We start from the raw sequence: 21,801 nt of genomic DNA on the forward strand, positions 1-21,801 counted from the left end.
TCAGGCCTTCTCAATTTTTCACTTGGGCATTGACGCCAGCATACGTTATCCTAAGTATAATTCCAAGCTACAGGTCTCTCTGCTCCAGGGTAAATGAGGTTATCAGTCAATAATGCAATCAAGTGGCTTCCTGGAAACTCTAGGGTAGAACTTTCTTCCTGAGATATTGCCAGGGAGGTAGAAAAAGGTACCCTGGAGAGGGGGAGACAAAGGGCAAGGCCAACTTCACAAGTGGCAAAGATCCTGAGGCCCACCTGTTCACTCCAGACAAAGCTGATTTTCTCAATGAGGCTTGTCTGTTTTACTGGAGGTGGGGAGAGGTGGGCACAGCCAGCCTGGGGTAGATGTTGGCTAAGCTGACCAAGTAAGTCCCAGATGCCTCAGCAAAGAATCACCAGACATTGAGATCATGCAGATACCTTTAGGGGAAAGGAAAGGAAACAATTCCACATCCCTACCCCAAGACTGCTGGCAAGGCCAATGGAAATGCTAGAATCAGAAGGGAAAGGATGATTGCACTTGTATGATGTTTGCATCCAATCAGAACTTTCTATTTCTTTAGTGATAACACCTACAGTGCAATCAAACAAGAATCCTGAGCACATGGGGCAAATCCCAGGCAGTGGTTGTGTGCACGGCCAAGTGGAGGAAGAGTAGATGAAGCAAGGACTCACCAGGAAACAGCACCATTAATAACTGACTTTGTCCTAGGCACCTGTTGGCTGCTTTACCCAGTTAGCTCGCTGGTCTTCAGTGCAGCCCAGGGAAGCAAGTGTTCTTATCTATACCATGAGAATGGGATTGCTGAGGCTGAGCTAACTTGGCCACAGTTGCAAATGGTGCCTAAGCCTACACTCTTTCCATTGTACAACGCAGCCTTCAAATGGAAGATGTGCATAAAAACTGGCTGCATGATAGGTCAGAAGAAGCAATGAACGTGGACTCCTCAACTGTGGGAGGCCCAGCTCAGCTTTTCTTAGCCGAGTGACCTGAGCAAGGCCTTCCACCCTCTGCAGGTGTTTGTGATCCCAGTTCTGTCCCTAGCCTCAGGTTTTCAGTGGGTTGCACATTGGAGGAAGGAGTCCACATCCACCCACTTGCTTCAACCTCCTGGATGATCCAGCCAAGTGTTCAGAAGTTTGTCAGCATGAACGTGACAGATTTCTGTAAGGCTTTTTCCTTGCTCCTGGGTTCCCTATCAAGAAGAATGCTCCTTCCAACATGAGTTTATAGTATTATTATATATCCTTCCAGAGTTGGGAAAGTAGCCAACTTTATGTTACACTACATCATTTTACACTTGGGTTTTTGTTAGGTGAACATCTACAAGCACTGGCCTTTCATGGTTCTTCAATCAAAGTCTGCCCCAGCAAGGCCTCACCTTTACTTGGAGAGTAAGACACATCCAGAGGCCCTGAGAGCATTTATTCTTGCTGCCTCCAGCTTCAGAGGGTCTTAGAAAGCCACGATCTCACTCACAGGAATGCCCTGGTTCTGATTCTGAATTTGATCCAAGGACCAATAACAAACGTATTTCTCCACACTTCCAAAGCTCCATTTCCCAAATTGTCAATTGGGACAATCCTATGAAAGGATTTACCTCCCAAGGTTGTCAGTGGAGAGCTAAGGAACCCCAGAAGGTAAAACTCTCTTAATCATAAACATTCTAAGCATTTCCTATGGGCTGGGGGGCCCTTTAACACACCATTTGAATGAGTATTAGACATGCATGTCAGAAACAAACACGAAAATATAGGACACAGGGTGAACAAATGAACCAATCAGTTAAATGAAGGAATGTAGGGAAGGAGAGGGGGGAGGACCTAGGAAGGCTAGTGGGGCCCTGAATCATGCTCAGAAATTTTGGGGTTTTCTATGGGCATTGGAGAAACATGAGAAGCTTCCGAGAAGAAGAGCAATTTACTCTGGAAAGTCCTATGGAAGAAAAAAAATTCCAAGAGGAGTTGCAATGTGAGTTGCTGGAAAATTTTCTTGGGAGTCTGGCTACCCTCTTACCCAGGGGCTGTTACAATAGCCAATGCTAAAAAATGACACTTTCACTCAGACAGAGGCCATGAGGACCACAAAGGACAAAGGATTGGCAGAGGGGTGGGGCAGACTTTAAAAGACCTCACCTATAGAATAATCTCAGCTGTCCCCTCAAAAATGCAAACTTACAAGGACAAACCCTCCCAGATGTGTATTTTTGTTCTAGGTCTCAAGTGTGAAATGAGGCTGTCATGCCAGCGTCCTGAACCACTAATTTCTATCCCCACATTCACCTCAAAACCTTTAAACAAAACAAAACAGCAAGGAATCACTGCTACACCCTCGCGTTCACTGCAGCATTATTCACAATAGCTGAAAGGTGGATGTAACCCCAGTGTCCATCAATAGATAAACAGAAAAACAACAGGTAGTGTGTACATACAATAGGATATTATTCTGCCTTTAAAAAGGACGTGCTGACAAAAGCTACAAGATGGATGAACCCAGAGGACATCATGCTACCTGAAATAAGCCAGTCACAGAAAGACAAATACTTTATGGTTCCACTTAATGTGAAATACCTAAAGTAGGGGAACCTGAGTGGCTCAGTGGTTGAGCATCTACCTTCAGCTCAGGTCATGATCCCAGGGGTCCTGGGATCGAGTCCTGCATTGGACTCCCCACAGGGAGCCTGCTTCTCCCCCCACCTATGTCTCTGCCTCACTCTGTGTGTCTCTCATGAATAAATAAAATCTTTAAAAAAATACCTAAGGTAGTTAAATTTATAGAGAGTAGAATGGTAGTTGCCAGGGGCTGAGGGAGAGGTGAGCACTGCATGAGGACAGAGTTCTGGTTTTGCAAGATGAAAAGAATTCTGGAGATGGAGGGCAGTGATGGTTCCACAGCAATGTGAATGTGCTTAACACCAAGAAGTGGACACTTAAAAATGCTTAAGATTGTATATTTTGTTATGTGAATTTTACCAGAATTTTTTAAAAAGTCTGGGAAGCAAGCAAGCAATCATTGCTGGATTGTCAGAAAATGGGACAGCATGAAAACAATGCAGTTCTTTGCCAACCAGGCACACCCCATCTGAGAACCTCCTCCTTCTCTTCCAGGCAACTTTTTGTTATTGCTCAAAAATTCCCCTAACGCCTTCCTCCTGTCCCACTGGATGCTGACTCAGCCCCTTTTAGTATCTGAATGGCAGGCGTCAGCCTTAGGGTGGACACTACTACCTTATTCTGTGTCCTGAGACACCTGGAGTTCCCAGTGACCAACACTGACCATACCCATCACTCCAAGACCTCAGCCCTTTCCAAACCTCAGGAGCCATAACCCTAAATCCTGTCTGGCACTTCACGTGAGATTGCCAGGTGCCAGAAAATGCTTCACCTCTTCTGTGGTCAGAAGAGGTGAAGTGCCCTGTGGGAACTGTATGGAAGGGCTCTTGTCAGAGAGCCCTAGAGCCTGCCTTCTGAGAGGCAAGGAGGGACACAAGTGGTCACAACGCTGAGCGCAGAAGGAGGCCGCCGACTTCAGCTTCCTTCTGCCCACCTCTGTCCTCCTCACTGACTCAAAGAAGATCAGGCCAAGAATGAGGAAATGTCTCCATCAATCCTTCCCCTTGCAAAAAGCTGGAAAACCGGCTCTCCTGGATCCCTTCCTCATGTATTTTGAACTCAGCTATTAGGTGTGTACACGCTCAGGATTATTATGTCTTTTTGAGGAACTGACCCATTATAACAAAAGCTCTGTCTCTGTACCTGGTATACTCCTGTTTCTGGAATACTTTGTATTTTGTCATTATAGCCATTCCAGTTGTCTTTTGATTGGTATCTCCCCACCCTTTCTCATCCTTTTACTTTTTGCCTAACTGTATATTTATATTTAAAGGGAATCTTTTGTTGGTAGTTTAAACACTTGTTCCCCCCACCCCCAACCTGACAGTACCTTTTAACTAGAGTGTTTAATCCCCTTTACTTTTTTTTTTTTTAAGATTCATTTATTTATTCATGAGAGACACACAGGCAGAGGGAGAAGCAGGCTCCTCAAAGGGAGCCTAATGAGGGACTCGATCCCAGATCCTGGGATCCCGCCCTGAGACGAAGGCAGCTCAATACTGTGAGCCACCCAGGTGTCCCTAAATCCCTTTACTTTTAATAAATTATTAATACGGCTGGATTCAAGTCTACGAACTTGCCAATTGTGTATTTGTCTCATCTGTTTGATTCCTTTTTCCTAAAGAAATCATCCACAATACACTATTATGTTAGCTTTAAACAATTATCTTTTAAAGAAATCAAGAAAAATTTTAAAGTCTTTTATATTTCGGGGGCTCTTAATCTCTCATGGAGATCCAAGTTTCCATCTGATATCATTTTCTTTCAGCCTGAAGAATTTCTTTTGACATTGCTTTTTGTGTAAGTCTGCTGGTAAGAATTTCTCTCAGCTTTTATCTGAAAATATCTTGGTTTTTACCCTCATCATTAAAGGATTTTTGTTGTTGGATAGAGGATTGTAGACTGACAGTCCCCTAAACCCCTGGCTTAGCATCTTAAATATATAATGCAATTATTTTGGGGCTCTGTTTCTGATGAGAAGACAGTAATAAGGCTCATTGTTCTCCCGTACATCATATGTATTTATTCATTGCCTGATTTTAAGGTTTTTCTCTTTGACTTCAGTTTTCAGCAATATGATTATGAATGTGTCTGGGTAGGATTGTCCACATGATTCTCCTCCTGTGTGGGGTTTGTTGAATTTCTTGGATCTGTGGGTTGATATTTTCCATCAACTATGGAACTTTTCAGTCATTATGTCTTCAAATATATTTTCTTTCTCCATTTCTCTCTCCTTTTGAGAACCCAAATACACACTTGTTAGACTATAGAATGTCCCACAGATCACTGAGGTTCTGACTTGTTCTTCCCCAGCTTTTCTTCTCTCTGTGCCTAGTTTGGATAGTTTCTATAGCCCCAACTTTAAGTTCAGTGTCCTCTTCTTTTCCTACAACATCCAATCTAATGTTAGATCCATCTAGCAGATTTTTCGCTGCAGATACTATAGTTTTCATCTAGAATTTTATTTGGTTCCATTTCTCTACTAGTTTCTTTTCCTTTGAATCCTTAAACATATCTATAATACTTACTTTACAGTCATTTTTCTGCTAATTCCATCATCTCTGCCATCTCTGGATCTGTCTCTACCAACTTTCCTGTTAGGTCTAAGTACCTTTTCTATTATATGCTCGATGTGGTGACTACTGAGCTTCTGAGAATCTGGATTTTGTTTTCTTTCTTTAAAAATGTTTTGTTGTGGGGGCACCTGGGTGGCCCAGTCGGTTAAGCATCTACCTTCAGCTTGGGTCGTAATCTCAGGGTCCTGGGATTGAGCCCCACATGGGACTCCCTGCTTAGCGGGGAGCCTGCTTCTCCCTCTCCTCCCCTCTTGTGCTCTCTCGTTATCTCTCTCTCTCAAATAAAGCTTTAAAACAAAACAAAACAAAACAAAAACAATCCAAAACATTTTGTCGTGATGGGCAGTTAATTCATTGACAGACCAGCTTTATTCTCTTGAGGCTTCTTAAGCTTTGTTGGGCAGTGAGGTGAGTATAATGATAGAAGCAACATGCTAAGAATGGTGAAGCAGAGAGGCTTAAGGAACCTGGGTACCTGGTCACCATGTGGAGCTACCACTCCAATCCTGACTGGCTTGTCTTGTGATTTTTTAAAAAATATGATAAAGAAGTAAAGTTAATGATAGAAGCAACATGCTAAGAATGGTGAAGCAGAGAGGCTTAAGGAACCTGGGTACCTGGTCACCATGTGGAGCTACCACTCCAATCCTGACTGGCTTGTCTTGTGATTTTTTAAAAAATATGATAAAGAAGTAAAGTTAACTCTTGAAGTTAAGCTACTATTATTTCTGACTTGTGCTGCCAGCAGCTTAAACACTCTGTTAAAAGTACTGAATATCTACTACATAGAGCAAGTGCTAGGTATTGGGGATAAAGTAATTTACAAGTTAGATGCAGTTCCTGACCTAACAGAGCCTGTAGTCTAGAGCAGGGGATGGTCAACTACTGCCTGCAGGCCAAACTCATGCATTGCCTGTTTTTGCAAATAAAGTAGTTTTCAGTGGCACACAGCCATCCCTATTTCTTTACATATTACCTCTGACTGCCTTTGTGCTATAAAGTTAAGACAGTGGTATGGTCCACAAAACCTGAAATGTTTACTCTCTAGTTCTTTATAGAAAGAGGTTATAGACTCTTGTCTACGATAGTAGTTCTCAAACTTTCTGGTCTTAGGACCCCTTCACCATCTTAAAACTGGAGAACTTCTAAGAGGTTTTGTTCATGTGTGTTTGTCTATCAATATTTACCATATTAGAAATCAAAACAAAAAATTTGAAAATAATTAATTTCTTTGAAAATAACAATAGTAATCGCATTGCATGTTAACCTTTTTTTAAATTTTTTTTTAAATTTTTATTTATTTGTGATAGTCACAGAGAGAGAGAGAGAATGAGGCAGAGACACAGGCAGAGGGAGAAGCAGGCTCCATGCACCGGGAGCCCGACGTGGGATTCGATCCCGGGTCTCCAGGATCGCGCCCTGGGACAAAGGCAGGCGCCAAACCGCTGCGCCACCCAGGGATCCCGTTAACCTTTTTTTAATTAAACATTTTAAATTTATATACTTATAAACTTTTTTACACTTAGATGTTTTCTAAGTCCCCGCCAAAAAATTAGAAGAGTCGTATTACTTTATATTTTTGCAAAACTCTTTAATGTAAAGCTTAACAGAAGACAGCTGAGTCCTAAGAGATGCATTTGCATCAATCTGTTGCAAAATCACATATCATGTAGCCTCTGGAAAACTGCACCGTCCTCTCGTGATAGACCCAAAGTAAAAAAAGGCAAATAACTTCTTAGTATTATGAAGTTTTGACTTTGCAGATGCCCTAAGAGAATCCCTGGGGCCTCCAGGGAACCACACTTTGAGAACGGCTGTCTAGAAAAGTCCTAGGCTGACATTAAACAGAAAAAGACATGAGGTCTAATTAGCTAATTATCACTGAACAACTGATTTAAAGAAAAAGAATACTGCTCTGTGAGGGAATGTAAACCCTAAACCTGGCCCCATCTGGGGAGTCGGGAAATAATTTCTTGAGGAAATGATATTCCAAGATGGGCTTGGAAAAGACAGTTAACCAGGTGAAGGCAGGAGAGGGGCACTCTCCCTTCAGTGCATGTGCTCCTCTGCGTGGCTGAGAAAATTGGGTTAGGCTTTGGGGAAGGATCAGAAATGAGGAGGAATTTCCCATGACATCTTCCCCTGAGGGGACCAGGTCAGAGATGTGCTCTGGGAAGCAAAGGGAAAGCTGTTACCCCAAGGTCCTTCTGACATGCCTGGAATTCACATCAGAACAACAGGCAAACCCTGATCTCTCTGGGACTAGGTGGAATGTTCTACAGATGGGGCACTATATGGAGGCCCAAATGCTGAGACTCAGGGGACCCAGGGGGCACGAACATGAGGACAGTCAGGCAAACCCTTAGGATGCAGTGTCCTACAGTAACACAGGCAGCAACACAAACCCTTAGCTACCGTCTTCCTTAAGGCATCAGGAGCCATTCCTCATCCAGAGGAATTTGCTGTAAAAGTTACTGGGTGAGGGACCACAGCAGCTCTCTTTCCACTCGATTGCTGGACCTTGTCCCCATCTCCCTCCCAGTTACCAGAGCTCTGCAAACACTGGCTCTCAAAGCCAGGGTCTGCCAAGTTTCAGGATGGCTATCGAAGGCTGCCGCGGTTCTTCCTCCTGACGTGCCCGCCCTTGGGGTATGAAAACCCTACAGATTCTAGCTACCGTCTCACCTCAAATGCCCCCACCTGATACACAGTAGGCAGAGAAGAAAGCTTTCCCCAGCAGATGGGAGGCATCAGGTTCGACTCTGTTCACGGAAAGTAATGCTCCCTGCAGTCAGCCCACTGCTAGCAAGTCTTGAGGTATTCTATGGGACTTCGCTGTGTTAGTTCCCGGAGTCCTCCTAGGAGCCCTGTGAGATCCGTTTACATGTTATCCCATTTTACAGATGAGAAACTGAGGCACAAAGAGGTCTTGCTGCTGACCCAGGTGACAGTCAGTAGGGAGTGAAGCCACCATTAAACCCAGGCATTTGGCTTCTAGCATTCAGCTCCTTGAATATACATTTTACTGCCTCTCTATAATTGGAAGGACGTGAGGAGTTAGTTTTTTATTTCCAAAATTTTTTTAAAGATTGTATTTATTAGAGAGAGAGAGAGAGAGAGAGAGAGAGCAAGCACACGAGTGAGGGGAGGGGCAGGAGAGGGAGAAGCAGAGAGCCTAATGCAGGGCTCTATCCCAGCACTGAGAGATCATGACTTGAGCCAAAGGCAGACACACAACCAAATGAGTCACCCAGGTGTCCTGATGCAGTTAGTTTTTAAAAAAGTATCCATGTAGATACTCAACACTGCTTATTTATCAGCAGGGAAATGCAAATCCAAACCACGAGATACCATTTCACACCCATTTGGATGGCTACTATACAAAAACCCAGAAAATAACAAGTGCGTTGGTGAGGCTGTGGGAAATGGGACACCCTGCACATGGCTGCCGTAGATGTAAAATGGTGCAGCCACGGTGGAGAAAAGTGCAATGACTCCTCCAAAAAAAAATGTTTTTTAAAGATTTATTTATTCATGAGAGACACACACAGAGAGAGGCAGAGACACAGGCAGAGGGAGAAGCAGGCTCCATGCAGGGAGCCCGATGCGGGACTCGATCCCGGATCCTGGGATCACAACCTCAGCCGAAGGCAGCTGCCCAACCGCTGAGCCACCCAGGCATCCCAACTCCTCCAAAAATTAAAAGTAGAATTACCATATGATCCAGAAGTTCCCCTTCTGGACTTCTGGGGTTACAGCCAAAGGATTTAAAGGCAAAGACGTGAACAGATACTCTCATATGCCCGTCAGAGCAGCATCATTCATAATAATCCAAAGGTGAAAGCAACCCCCGTGTCCATGAGTTGGATAAGTAGATAAACAAAATATTGCAGGTACACACAATGGAATATTATTCAGCCTTAAAAAAGGAAGGAAATTCTGCTGCATGCAACAGCAATGGATGAACCTGGAGGGCGTGACACTAAGTGAAACAAACCAGTCACAAGATGACAAATACCAAATACCGTGTGACTCCATCATATGAGGTACCCAGAGCAGTCAAACTGATATGACAGAAAGAACGATGGTTGCCATGCACAGCAATGTGAATGTGTTCAATATCATGAACTGGACGCTTACTATGGTTAACATGGTAGATTTTGTGTCTGTTTTACCCAATCAAAAATAAATGTTTTAAAAAGTAAACTAATAGGTAATACACCTCAGAATGTTTATTATTATAATTGCAGTAGGAATTACCCTGAATGATGTTTTGAAGTTGGGGGTGGAGGGGTTGCTGACTATTACTGAACTTCTGGAACCGAAGAGAGCACTTGCAAACAGATTAAGTGCTATGGCCTTTCCCTGGTTTGCATGCCAAGCCAAAAGAGGTGATTAGCAGGCTTAAACTACTGGTTTCTAATCAGAAAGTTAAAAAAAAAAAAAAAAAAACCTTTGTCAAAGAGAACAGGAACAAAGGGCCAGTAGGCCCAGGGGTTATACAATAAAAGCTGGATCATGCTGTGTAAAAAGGCCCCTCCATCTCCTCATGGCTGTGTCCTCCTAACACCGGGATCTTCATGACGTCGAGGGCTATTGTACTGTATTGATAACACATCATTCAGTGTTGCCTGGCCTCTCACAAAGGCAGGCAGTGTCCTGCATGCAAGGAGGACATTTAGGAGACAAATTCCAAGAGTCATTAGCAATTGCATCTTAACTGTTCCCATACATTTGCCTCTCCTTCCCATACAATCCTGTTCCTCTCCCTCCCTCTCCCTCTCTCTCTGTTTCTCTCCCTCCCTCCCTCCCTCCCTCCAGTGAGTAAGGATACTGGGAATACTGGAGAACAGGACTCTTCTGGAAAGGCCTCTGTGTTCACTTTTCCAAACAGCGACAGATCCTAAGAGGGCAGGGGCTAAAGAGGGAAGTAGAAGAGGAGGTTGTGGCAGGGGGAGGGCCCAGGAGGCAGTGCCTGGGAGCTAACAGGGAGCCTGCGTCCCATGGGTCATCACAACTCCACCTCCTCCACACCCCCTGGCCATGCTGCCCACCACCCGCTGGCAACACCTCCTGTCCTCACCACCCTATAGAGCAGGGCCTGTGGGATCTGGCTGCCTGTGGACTCTAGGAAGGAGGCAGGAACTTCCTCCAGCGCCTGGATTCCAGTCGCTGCACCCAGGAGAGTGCGAAAGCTTAACTAATTCTCAAATCAGGACACATACACAAAACCCTCTGAGAAGTGGTAGAGAACTCAATGAGTGTTAGCAATGTTACATCAACGCGAGCCAATGACCTCCAGGAGACAATGCGGCAGTGACAAGCCCTGAGCCCTGGATGGAAACCCAACCCCTTGTGCCAACTTGCTGTGTGATCTTGATAAATTCCCTAATCTCTCTGGGCCTCAGCAGCTACTGAGGACAAGTGAAACAGTAAATGAATGTAACTTTCCTTGGTATGTGGCAGTGGTCACAACCTCCAGGAAGTTTCCTCAGCTTCTAGCAAGATTTATGAACTTTATTTCTGAATATAAAATTCTGACCAAATGACAGCACAGCACTGTCTTCCTCCTAGAAGCAAAACAAGTATAACCTGGGGAGATGAGAAAAGAAAGGGAGTAGATTCAGAAATAATATGCTTGTGGAAAAAAAGGCACAAAAGAAACTCAGTAATTACCCACGATCTTAGACTACCTGGCCCCCATCCCCTGGAATTAGAGCAAATGTCTGAAGGACTGTGACATAGCCCACATTAACTAGAACTGGATGCTCCCCTTTCATCAACTCAAGAAGCTCTGCTGAGGGCCTACTGCACACTGAGCTCTCAGCGACTCCACCCTGCCCCTATAATTCAGTCAATCCTTTCTCTTCCAAGGGCCAAGGAAGGTTCTGACCCTACTTTGGACTGAGAGCAGACTGCCCTTACCCTGACCTCAGGCATCAAGAGGTCAGTTCGTCTCCTGTACTGAGGTCCCCTGCGGTCACAACCAACAGTCTGGGCTAACCTAGAGTTCCCTCTGGTGGCTCCCCTGCCAGCCCCCAAAAGGCCTCCCGCCCACCAGAGGCACACAGATAAGCAAGATCAGAGCAGGGACCCTGGGCTCATAAAGCAGGCTTCCTGGTGTTCCAGTGAAGGATAAGGAACTGCGGCCCGTGTTTCAGAGAGAGGTGATGGGCAGCATTTTTAGAACAGAGGCAGCCAGCTCTCCCTTCACCAACACGACGAAGAGGGCCTGTGTGATTTCTGTTGGGTGAACAGTTACCGGTTTGGCAAACAGCAGTGCAGAGCCTTACACAGAGAATCACGGTAGCAAACGCTGAGAAACTCTGGGGGAAGGCTCTGTGGGAGTTCCACGGTCCAATAGCTCTATTCTTTAATGCCTCCTGTCTGACAAGAGGGAGGCTTGCACATTCCAGCGGCCCTGGGTGCGGGGTCAGGCCAGGGCTGGCAAACTGTCCTTGAGTGTTTTCTTCTACATCAGGAAGGCTTCCTGAGCGGCAGACCCAGAGCTGAGCTTCCACCCAGGACGCCTCACCCCCATGCAGCTGGGCTCTGCCCCCTGCCACTCAGAGCCCTGGGCTCTCCCTGGGTCTAATGCTCACCCTCTGGCTTGAAAACCTGACCCAGGACTTCAGACTGACCAAGGGAGGAGTCAGAGGGTGGCAGCTTCTCATCAGGAGGCATCTACTCATCACCCTTCGTTCTGCAACTTGCCCGTTGCCTCTCAGCTGCCTTCAAGGGTACCCATGCATTTGCTAGGACTGATTCCATGCAAGACGTTGTGCCGGGCCTGGGAGACAGGCAGGACACTTCCCCATTGGGTGGAGAACATAGACATGAAAAGGATCACGGCTCCACCGTGGATGCATATGAGAATGGTGCACAGGGGGCGGGGGAGGCCTTTACCCGAGCTGGGACAAGGCAGGCTCCCGTAAGAGGAAGCCTTTAAGCGGGGTGTAGCAATGCAGAGCGGGAGTGTCAGCAGGCAGGGCGCACACAGGGTTCATGCAGAGCACAGAGAGCATCTCCTGGGGCAGGGAAGAGAGGGCTTCAAGTTTAAGGTGTATTAGAATTGTCTGGGTAGCATATTTAAAATGTAGATTCCAATAAATAAAATAAAATTTAAAAAATAAAAATAAAAATAAAATAAAATAAAATAAAATAAAAATATAGAATCCTGGAGCCCCACTGAGATTCTGATTCAGTATATTTCAGGTGGGGGCCCAGGAATCTGTTTTACGGGCTCCTTGGGGGAGTAAGGCAGGAGGTCTATGGACCACACTCTGAGAAACTCTGCTTTGAAGGAATGGGGGGGGGGGAGCCATTTGTGGCTTTGATGGAATATTGGTTTATTTTTCTGGAATGTTCCCAAGGGGACTTTGGACAGCTCACTAATGATTTGTTCTTTAGTCATTTTACACAGACAGACATACCAACATCAAACAAACTGGAAATGAACCCAGGGAGGGTGTTAGGAGCCCCACTCACGTGGATGGCTGTCACTGTGTTCCATGGGATGATGATGGGCATTATCTCAGGAATGTGTCAGGGCAAGGTCCACACTTAACGCCAAAAGGCTGTCCACAGGTGAACCAGGGCCCAGCAAGCAGTGATGGGAAAGCCTTCTGGAATCTGGCCACACCTCCCTGCCAACTCCATGCCAGGAAAGGCAAGGCAGTCTGCGGACTTCTTACAGACTTTCTCTGCAGCCCACAGCTGGCTTTCTGCCCCTCCTGTCCTGGGTCCTCCATCAGGAGCCTGGTCTCTGCCACCCTACTCAGGGTCCTCCTGGCTTGGACCAGGGATTGCATGTGTGGCCTCTGGCTCAACCAGCCTAAGCCTTGGCTGTAGGTATTGTTTCTGCTAGTACCCTCATGGCAATACTTTTGGCCTATTCAGAACTAGTTCCAGGGAGTCCGCCATTTGTTTCACTGGCTCAAGCCCCTGCCTGGGAAGCTTACAGGGGAACCCCAGACCTCCTTGTCTTGCTCTTGCCACTGTTCTCTGAGGGTTGGAACTCTGCCTTTGGGATCTTTGCCAAGTGCCTGCTGGGCCACCTCATTATGTGTTACAGCCACAGGCACTAGCCTCCCAAGGGTTCCCACCTTCCAACTGCCCATGTCCCCAAGGGCCATGTTTTGCCACCCTGGGGATTTCCCGCACAGCCTGATCTGTTCTGCCCCAACTGCTGAATATGTTACAGTCTCAGGACCTGCCTTTTCTCAGCAGGTGTGATACCCTTTGAACTGACTTTCACACTCATCCGGCTTCAATCCCTTATTCCACGTGGAGCTCTGAGAACAGGCTAAGAAACTCATCCCCTGACAGCGTTTATAACTGGTGATAATAATCCACTGTTTATTGATAGTATGACTACATGGTGTGCCCCACATCATAGCTTGGTAAGAGCTAGTCAGCCACAAAACAAAAACAAAAAACTAAAACAAACAAAAAACCCAGGGCTACACAATAAACAATAAGGAGTATTAAATGAACATGCTTAAGGACCACTGGGATCTCGTTAAAATGCAGCTTCTGGTGCTTGCTTCAGAAGCACATATACTAAAACTGAAATGATACAGAGATTACCATGGCCCCTGCGCAAGGATGACACACAAATTTGTGAAGCATTCCATATTAAAAATAAAAAAAGCAAAAACGGTTTTTGATTCCGTGGGTCTGGAGTGGAGTCTGAAATTCTGTATATTTAACAAGCTCCCAGGCAATACTGATGTGCAGGTCCACAACCCGCACTTCCAGTAGCAAGAGGGTAGGGATCAATCACACTAATGAGTGGGAGTCTGTCATACCGGGGAGGGGGGCCAGAAGCAGGGCTCAGAATCGAGCATGTGCTCAAACACAGTACCCACCAAATCCTACTCATTGCCACAGAATCAGAACAATTTACATAGAAGTTCTGAGAAAGAATGACTGGGGGATGGCCAACTGCCCACAGACTCTCCTGAGCAGACAGCTGCTGCTGTGGTTGGTACCACATGACCCCTGACCCTTGTCACAGTTTCCTATACCAGGTGAGTCCAACTCAAGGTCAGCTCTGCAATTTTTCCAAATCCACACTGAATTTTTGGACACTGAGCTAACTGTGGTTGTGGGGTTGAAGGGTTATAAGACTGGCTGGGGCCGTGAAGGGGATCAGGGTCACCTAATGCTGTGATAATGTCATAACTGTTCACATTTTTGAGTACTTAGCCTGAGCCTTGCTGTCCGATAGTGCCTTACACGAAGAATCCATGCCGCAATTCTCACAATTGTCCTTCAAAGTGGATAGCAATTTAAGAGTGGGAGCTCTGAAGCCAGACAGCCTGAGACTCAATCCCAGCTTTGGGGATTTCTAGCTGTGTGACCTTAAGCAAATTACTTAGCACCCCACCCCCCCCATGTCTCCACTTCCTCCTCTGTGTATAGGGAGAACTACAGCACCTCCCTTAGACAATTAGTTGAATAAACATAAAGCATTTAGTGTACACTCAGCACTCAATAAAATCGTGATTTTTTTAACCTTATTTGTATAAAGCAAGAAACTGAGGCTCAAAGAGCTTAAGTAGCTTGCCCAAGTGTACACAGAAAGTTAGAGGCAGAAATGATTGGAAACAAGGTTGTGAATTTATGAGCAAATTTTAGATCTGTTGTTGTAGGTTTCAGGAGACATCATAAATTGTAGCCACCAGCTGCAGTCCCACCTGCCTGGCAGTGAGGACTGCTATTCCCTGCCTTAGATTCCTGTAAAATCTTAGTTCACAGTAGTCTCTTTTTTCCAGAGCCATCTGGGATGGGCTTTTTCTGGTTTTGACTAGAAGAGAATTGACTTAAAGTAGAGCTCTTCCGGCAGGAGCAGGGAGGGAGGTGATGGATGAGGGAAGGCCTCCTGGAGCTGGCATCATCACCTGTGGGCTGTGAAGGAGGTGGGGCCTCCACGGATTCAGGCTGGGCTGGGAAACTGACTGCGATAGGAGAATGGCAAATTGTAGGGCATGTTTGGGTACTGCCACTAACACAGGTGGACTATATGCAGAAGACCAATGAAGAGAGCTCAGTAATCACAGCTAGCAACGACTGGCACCTGCACGCTATGCTGTTGGGCATTCTGCAAAGTATTTTAGATAAGCTTATTTATTTTTATTTTTTTAATTTTAGATAAGTTTAATTTAAACTTATTAAAATTGTATGAAGTGTGGTTATGTAAGAGGATGTTTTATTTCTTATACACACATACACTAAACATACTAAACACTGAAGTACTTAGTGGACAGAGACATGATGTCCAATTTAAGAGTAATAACCAACTTGCTTTTTTTTTTTTAAGTAGGCTCCATGCCCAACATGGAGCCCAATGTGGGGCACAACGTGGGGCTTGAACTCTTGACCTTGAGGTCAAGACCTGAGCTGAGATCAAGAGTGGGGCACTTAACCAACTGAGCTACCCAGGTGTCCCTATAACGTACTTTTAAATGGTTTATATATGTCATGGTTTCATATATTTAATCATATATGTTTGTATATATAAGTACACATACACAAACTCACATACACGTAGGGAAAATGAGAGACTATAAGTTAAATGGGTAACATGTAAAAATTGGTCAATTTGGGTAAAGGGTCTATGGAAATTTCTTATATTTTTGCAACTTTCCTGTAAGTTTAAAATCATATCAAATTTAAAAGATACCAAAATACACCTAGAAAGATTTTTTAAAAATCTTTAAAAATAGTATGAACTCAATACTGCTATTACCCCCATCTCATTCATGAGGAAAGTGGGGCAAAGCAAGAGAGACAGAGAAAATGGGGCAGGCTCAGCTTTGAGGAGCTTTGATGCCAAGCTCGGAAGGTTGTCCCTCAGCAAGTTTGGGACCGGGGGGATGTCTGTAGAGTGTAAGGAGGGGAGTGGGCAACACTGGGTAAGACAAGACCCATCTGAAAGCATGCCACAGGCTGGCTAGAAGGGTGAGGACTCTAGTTTGGGCTCTGTTTTCAACTAAGCCTCAGTAGGAATAAAAAGAAAAAAGAAGAGGTGTCAAAGTCCATAAAAGAAAGGCTGGCACCAGAACCTGGAGCCAGATGGGGGTAGGGAGGAATCCAGAGGATGGAAACAGGGGTGGCCAGTATGTGGTGGGGAAACTGGGTACGTGGGTGCCACTGGGGAGAAATACCTATGATCTGCTGCATACCTTTTGGACCTTTCGAATCTGAACCATGTGTGTTTTAGACATTATGGGGGATTCCTCTCAGGGAATGGCAGAAGAGGCAAAGCTGTCTGAGACCAGGACTGGATTCAGACTTAAATGTATTGTAGTGTCCAGCGTTTGTCCGGACCCAAAAATGATGTCTAGTGGGAAACTGGAAGTGGGCAGTGTAGAGGAGGTAGCAGAAAGCATGGGGTCCCAGGACACCACAAGGGAAGAGCAGTGGGAGATAAGACCACAAGATGCCCTCCCTTTCCTGGAGAAGAGCGACTGTCAATAGAGGAGAAGGGTCACTACCACCACTAGATGCCTGTGCACTGTTGGCAGGAATGTACATTGGTGCAGGCATGATGCAAAACAGCATAGGAGCAAGCCCCTGGGGGGCTCAGTCGGTGAAGTGTCTGCCTTGGGCTCAGGTCATGATTTCAGGGTCCTGGGATCCAGAGGTGTTGAGGGGGGGATGTCACTGCTCAGCGGGGAGCCTGCTTCTCCTTCTCCCTCTGCCTCTCCCCACCCTCATGCTCTCTCTAATAAATAAAATCTTTAAAAAAAAAAAAAAGAAAAAGAAAAACAGTATGCGGGATCCTCAAAGAATTCAAAATAGAGCTACTATATGACCTAGAAATCCCGCTTCTGGGTACTGATTTGAAGGAAATGAAACCACTAATTCAAAAATATATCTGCACTCCATGCTCACTACAGCATCATTTACAACTGCCAAGATATGGAGACAGCCTAAGTGGCCACTGATGAATGAATGGAGAAAGAAAATGTGGTGTACATATACAATGGAATACTACTACCATAAGGAAGAATGAAATCTTGTGTTAGCATAGATGGACCCTGAGGGCAGTATGGCTAAATGAAATAAGACAGAAAATGATAAATAATGCATGATCTCATATGTGGAATCCAAAAATAAAATAAAACAAGTTCACAGATACAGAGAACAGACTGGTGGTCGCCAGAGGCAGGAGGTGTGGTAGGCAAAATGACTGAAGGACCTCGAAAGGTACAAACTTCCAGTCACAAAATAATTAAGTCCCGGAGATGGAATATACAACATGGTGACCCTAGTTAACAAAACTGCACCACACACTTGAAAATTGCTAAGAGCAGATAGTAAAAGTTCTCATCACGAGAAAAAAACCTGTAACTATGAATTGATAGATGTTCACCGGACTTACTGTGATGATCATTTTGCAATATATATAAATACTGAATCATTATTTTGTATACCTAAAACTAAATTTGTATGTCAAATGCATCTCAACAAAATAAATAAAAATTAAAGAAAGGCACCAGTAGATGAGGAGGGTCAGCCACGCTGTTAGATGCTACAAGGAGGTCAAGTTAGACATCAGTGGGTGGCTCCTGTGACCTTTCTGGAACTGTGATCAGAGGATGAGGTGGCAGAAGGAGGATGGGGGGTGCTGAAGCATGAGTGGGGGCTGTGGATTCAGTGGGTACGGAACTCCTCCATGTTCTTCAGAGCAAGGGGCATGGGGTAGGACACAGCCTGAACATTTAGTCTTGGAGAGGGAACACCTGAACACACTGGAGAAAAACTCACAGATGCCTCACAAAAGGAAGAGATTTCTCTGATACGAGGACCAAGAAGTGGGCCAGGTTGTGGTAAAGGCTGAAGGGATTTCTAGTCCTGGTTGAGTTGAGTGGTTCTCAAGCTTTAGACAGCATCAAAATCACTTGGGGTTTCTTTTTACACACATGGAGTCGGCGTTCCATGTATTCCATGGGTTCTGATTATGTTGACTGGGGCTGGGCCTGGAAATATGCATTAGCCACCCTTAGGAGGTTCAGATGGACACAGTTGAGAGACGATGCCGGACTGGGGGGAAACCTGGCTCCTAGGCCAAAGTTAAGAAACCCTGTTTGTTACCACCACAGTGAGTGCCACAATCTATTGACTGGAATTAAGAAAACCTGGCTGAAGACAGAGACAGGCCATTATTATAGATGCATCTTATTTAAAGTTAAAAGCAAACTCAGTGTTTCTAATTATAGAACATAAGAAATTTATGGCTTGACCTCTGGTGTCATTCATAAGGACTGTTATTTTCTCTTCATTTTCCTGATCTGTAATTATTTTATGTTTTTAGTATTTATCTGTAAGCTCCATGAGGGACAACTTCGGCCTTTGTTCACTGCTGTACCCCCTTCCTAGCACAGCTCCTATCAGGAACCAAATGCACAAAGGTGATGGCATTCTTTTGTTTCAATGCGCTCCACTGTGCAACAGAAGTGGATGGTAATTCATGCCCAGCTGGAGCCATTTTGGGCTTGAGATGACCCAAATGTCTTCCAGTGAACCCAAAACAGACATTCTTCGGGATGTTCTGCTGGGCAAGCAAGAATGCTGCAAACCAAGCCCATATGCTGTGCAGACACCAAGAGTCCAACAGGAACTTGATTCTTGCAAAGTCTTCTGTGCCAAAGTAATAAGAGACGGAAGCTGTCTTGGACAGAGTCAGTAGGGAGGGTGAAGCAAAGACACTGATCACCACCACGGACCAAGGAATTTGGTCAAGGACATTGATCCCTGGGCTTTTGAAAAACCTACTGTAATCAGAAAAACAGCTCGCTCACCCTGCCTACTAAAGGGGGATATCTGCTAAAACAGGAATAGAGCAAACACAAAATTCTGGACTCCCCCAACAGACTCCAAGCAACTTGAAGTTAGTTGGTGCTGCAGGAATCACCAGAGTGAAAGGGGCTCTGGTCTGAATTACCAGGATTAAGTCAGTGGTGCTCTCCCTGCCAGCCTTGCCTGACCTACAGGATGATGAAGAACATGCGTTTTGGGAGCGGGCAGACTGAATCCCACTTTTGCCACTTATTAGCTTACAATCATGGGCAAGTTTTCAACTCCCTCAGCATCACCTTCCCTGTCAGCAGGATGGAGACAGTACCGCTCTTACCTCATTGGGCTGCTCTGAGAATTAAATTGGATAATACATTCAAAGCCCACAGCCTAGATCTTGGCACAGTCTACGGTCATAATAAATGTTAGCTATTATTAGTTCTTACCCACAGGCTATAATCTATATGGTGACGATGTCTACGCTCCCCACTCTCTTGGAGTCTCAAGGACACAGATGTGTGCATGAAATCCAGACGGAGTTCTGCTGAGGTCAGACAGAAGAGGCGCTAACGGCCCAACCCTCAGGCCTGCCTCTCCGTAGGAGCTTAGACCAATTTGTTCAAAAGCATTACTGCTGCAATGGGAATTTAAAGATTTTCACATTAAAGTAAAGATAAGCCTAAGGCTCTCTGATCCTTAACGCGCCAGGACAGAAATCACAAGACAGGTACGGCAAGGTGACTGACATCCCCCAAAGATCTACTTTTCCCCTCCCTCGACTATTTCCAAAATCATCTCAATTTTTCTATGTACAGCCATATAAATCTTTAGTTTGAAAACCTTCTAGGTGGTACTTTCACGTAATCCCACTGAAACCCTGCAAGTGTTTATAAGGGGTTACCTACAGTTGCGGTTCTCCGATCTGACTTTACCCTGGAAATCCTGTGCCCAGGCCTATACCCCTGTCCAATTAAACCAGAATGTCTGGGAGTGGGCCAGACCTGGGTATTTTTAGCACTCCCCTCTTGCGAGATCAATGTGCAACTGAACCTGAGGGTCCCTGACTGATCCTTTCATTCCTCAGCTCCAAACACAACCTCCTATCCTCTGCTGTGGAAAGGAGATGAAGCGTTAATATTCCTCCATGGTAGAGCAATGAACGCTAGGGCTCTGGGAAGGCAAGTGACTTATTGCTCTGAAGAGGGCTGGAAACAGAATCTAAAACTCCCAGCTGGAGAGCATTCATTTCCCAATTTAGTGCACTCCTACTGCATGCCAGCCACTGGGCTAACCTGATAACCAAGAATGGAGAACATGGAGGTAGTCATGCTGTTCGACCACAGTGTAAGATGCCATGGGGCCCAGGCAAGGTGCATGGAGAAGGCCTTTCTAAGCTTTATCTGTGAACCAAACCTTGATGTAAAGAAGATGTCAAGCAACGGTGGGGCCTGGCGAAGGAAGTGTGAAGGTCCAATTTGGACGATACAAGTTTTGGGATGATACTAAGAAGGTCATAAGCAATGAAGACCACTTCAACTGGCTACATCTACCTTTGCTCAGAAGGTTCTTCAAATCCGGTCAGTTTTTGCCTGTGACCACTAACAAAATATCTTAAGTCATTCTTGCTGCAAGCATTTGGCCAGTGGTCCCAAGACTTGAAAGGGCAGCAGAGTCAGATTTTAGATTCAATAGGTGGGACATGAGAATCTGTGTTTCTAACCAGTTCCTAGAAGAAGCTGATGTGCCAGTCTAAGACCACATTTTGAGAACTTAGGCCGGGCGACCAGGAAGAAACCTGAAGAAATACCTAGGGGTCTCCACTGGCAGCTGATAAATGTTTAAATTAGCAATGGAAATAAGGCACTCAGGCTGGTTTTGAAACTCCTTGAGCTGTTTAGATACCTTTCAGTAGTCCTGTCTAGCAAAAATCATTGTTCACTGGAAAGATGTTTACCTCTTAAGTATGCTCAGTTTTCCCAGAGAAGAAAAAAGTGGTTTATGTCCAAGAAATCTGGTACTTAAAATATATGAATTGAGCAGTAATTCTATAATGATAAAGCTATAAAATGTACTGAGGAGGCCTTAATTGCTGCATTTAGAGAACTATCCGGAGAGTGGAACGTGAATATAATGAGACACTTCTAATTTGGTTTTGGCCAACTCTATGAGGTATGTTCTAACTTATTTTGCCAGTGAAGATATTGAGGCTCAGGAGGATTTAAGTAACTTAACCAAGGTCACAGAACTAGCCAGTGACAAGTTGGGATGTAAAATCCAAATTGTGGTCAAGAGGACCAGCAATGGACAATGGCTCCCTAGAGGGTTTGTGAGGATTCAGTGAAAAGAGGGACTTTTCACACACACACCTCCCCTGCACTCCATAGGGCTCAAGTCAGACTGGGGGCAGGGGGCCCTGAAGGTTCCCAGGCATGAAGGAGCCCAGGGACCCTTACTCTGCAGAACAGCTCAGGATGGATGCCCTGGCTCAGCACCATTGAGAAACAGAGACAACTGTTTCCTCTGATCCTCTCCTGTGTATGGATATATAGAGTCTATATACATTCTGGTGTAAAGAGAAGTCCCTCTGGCTTCTGGAATCCTCTCAAGCTTCTGGCTTCCCTGTGCTTTATTTCACAACAGAGGAGAAAACTCTACCAGATTTTGCCACCACTGGGCTTCAGGTTAGCAAAAGAACTAGAACAATGGCATGCTCATAGCCATCACAGAGACATAGGTCAACAGTGCTTGTTCCTGAAACCACTTCCTTCGGCTCTCTTAGCGTTACCTCACCTGCTTTCTTTGGTTTC

The 21,801-nt window shown here is 45.2% G+C and overlaps 1 protein-coding gene and 1 non-coding gene across 6 annotated transcripts in view; one reads left to right on the plus strand and one right to left on the minus strand.

Moving 5' to 3' along the window:
• The window catches only part of WWC1 (WW and C2 domain containing 1), a 155,521-nt gene that overhangs the window by 123,753 nt on the left and 9,967 nt on the right, over nucleotides 1-21,801 (minus strand). The window lies entirely within an intron of this gene.
• On the plus strand, nucleotides 13,727-13,830 carry LOC119871663. Its single transcript, XR_005358736.1, has one exon. It is a non-coding gene; the product is annotated as a U6 spliceosomal RNA (small nuclear RNA).

This window comes from Canis lupus, chromosome 4 (assembly GCF_011100685.1).
Source record: "Canis lupus familiaris isolate Mischka breed German Shepherd chromosome 4, alternate assembly UU_Cfam_GSD_1.0, whole genome shotgun sequence".
In the NCBI taxonomy this organism is placed as follows: domain Eukaryota; kingdom Metazoa; phylum Chordata; class Mammalia; order Carnivora; family Canidae; genus Canis; species Canis lupus.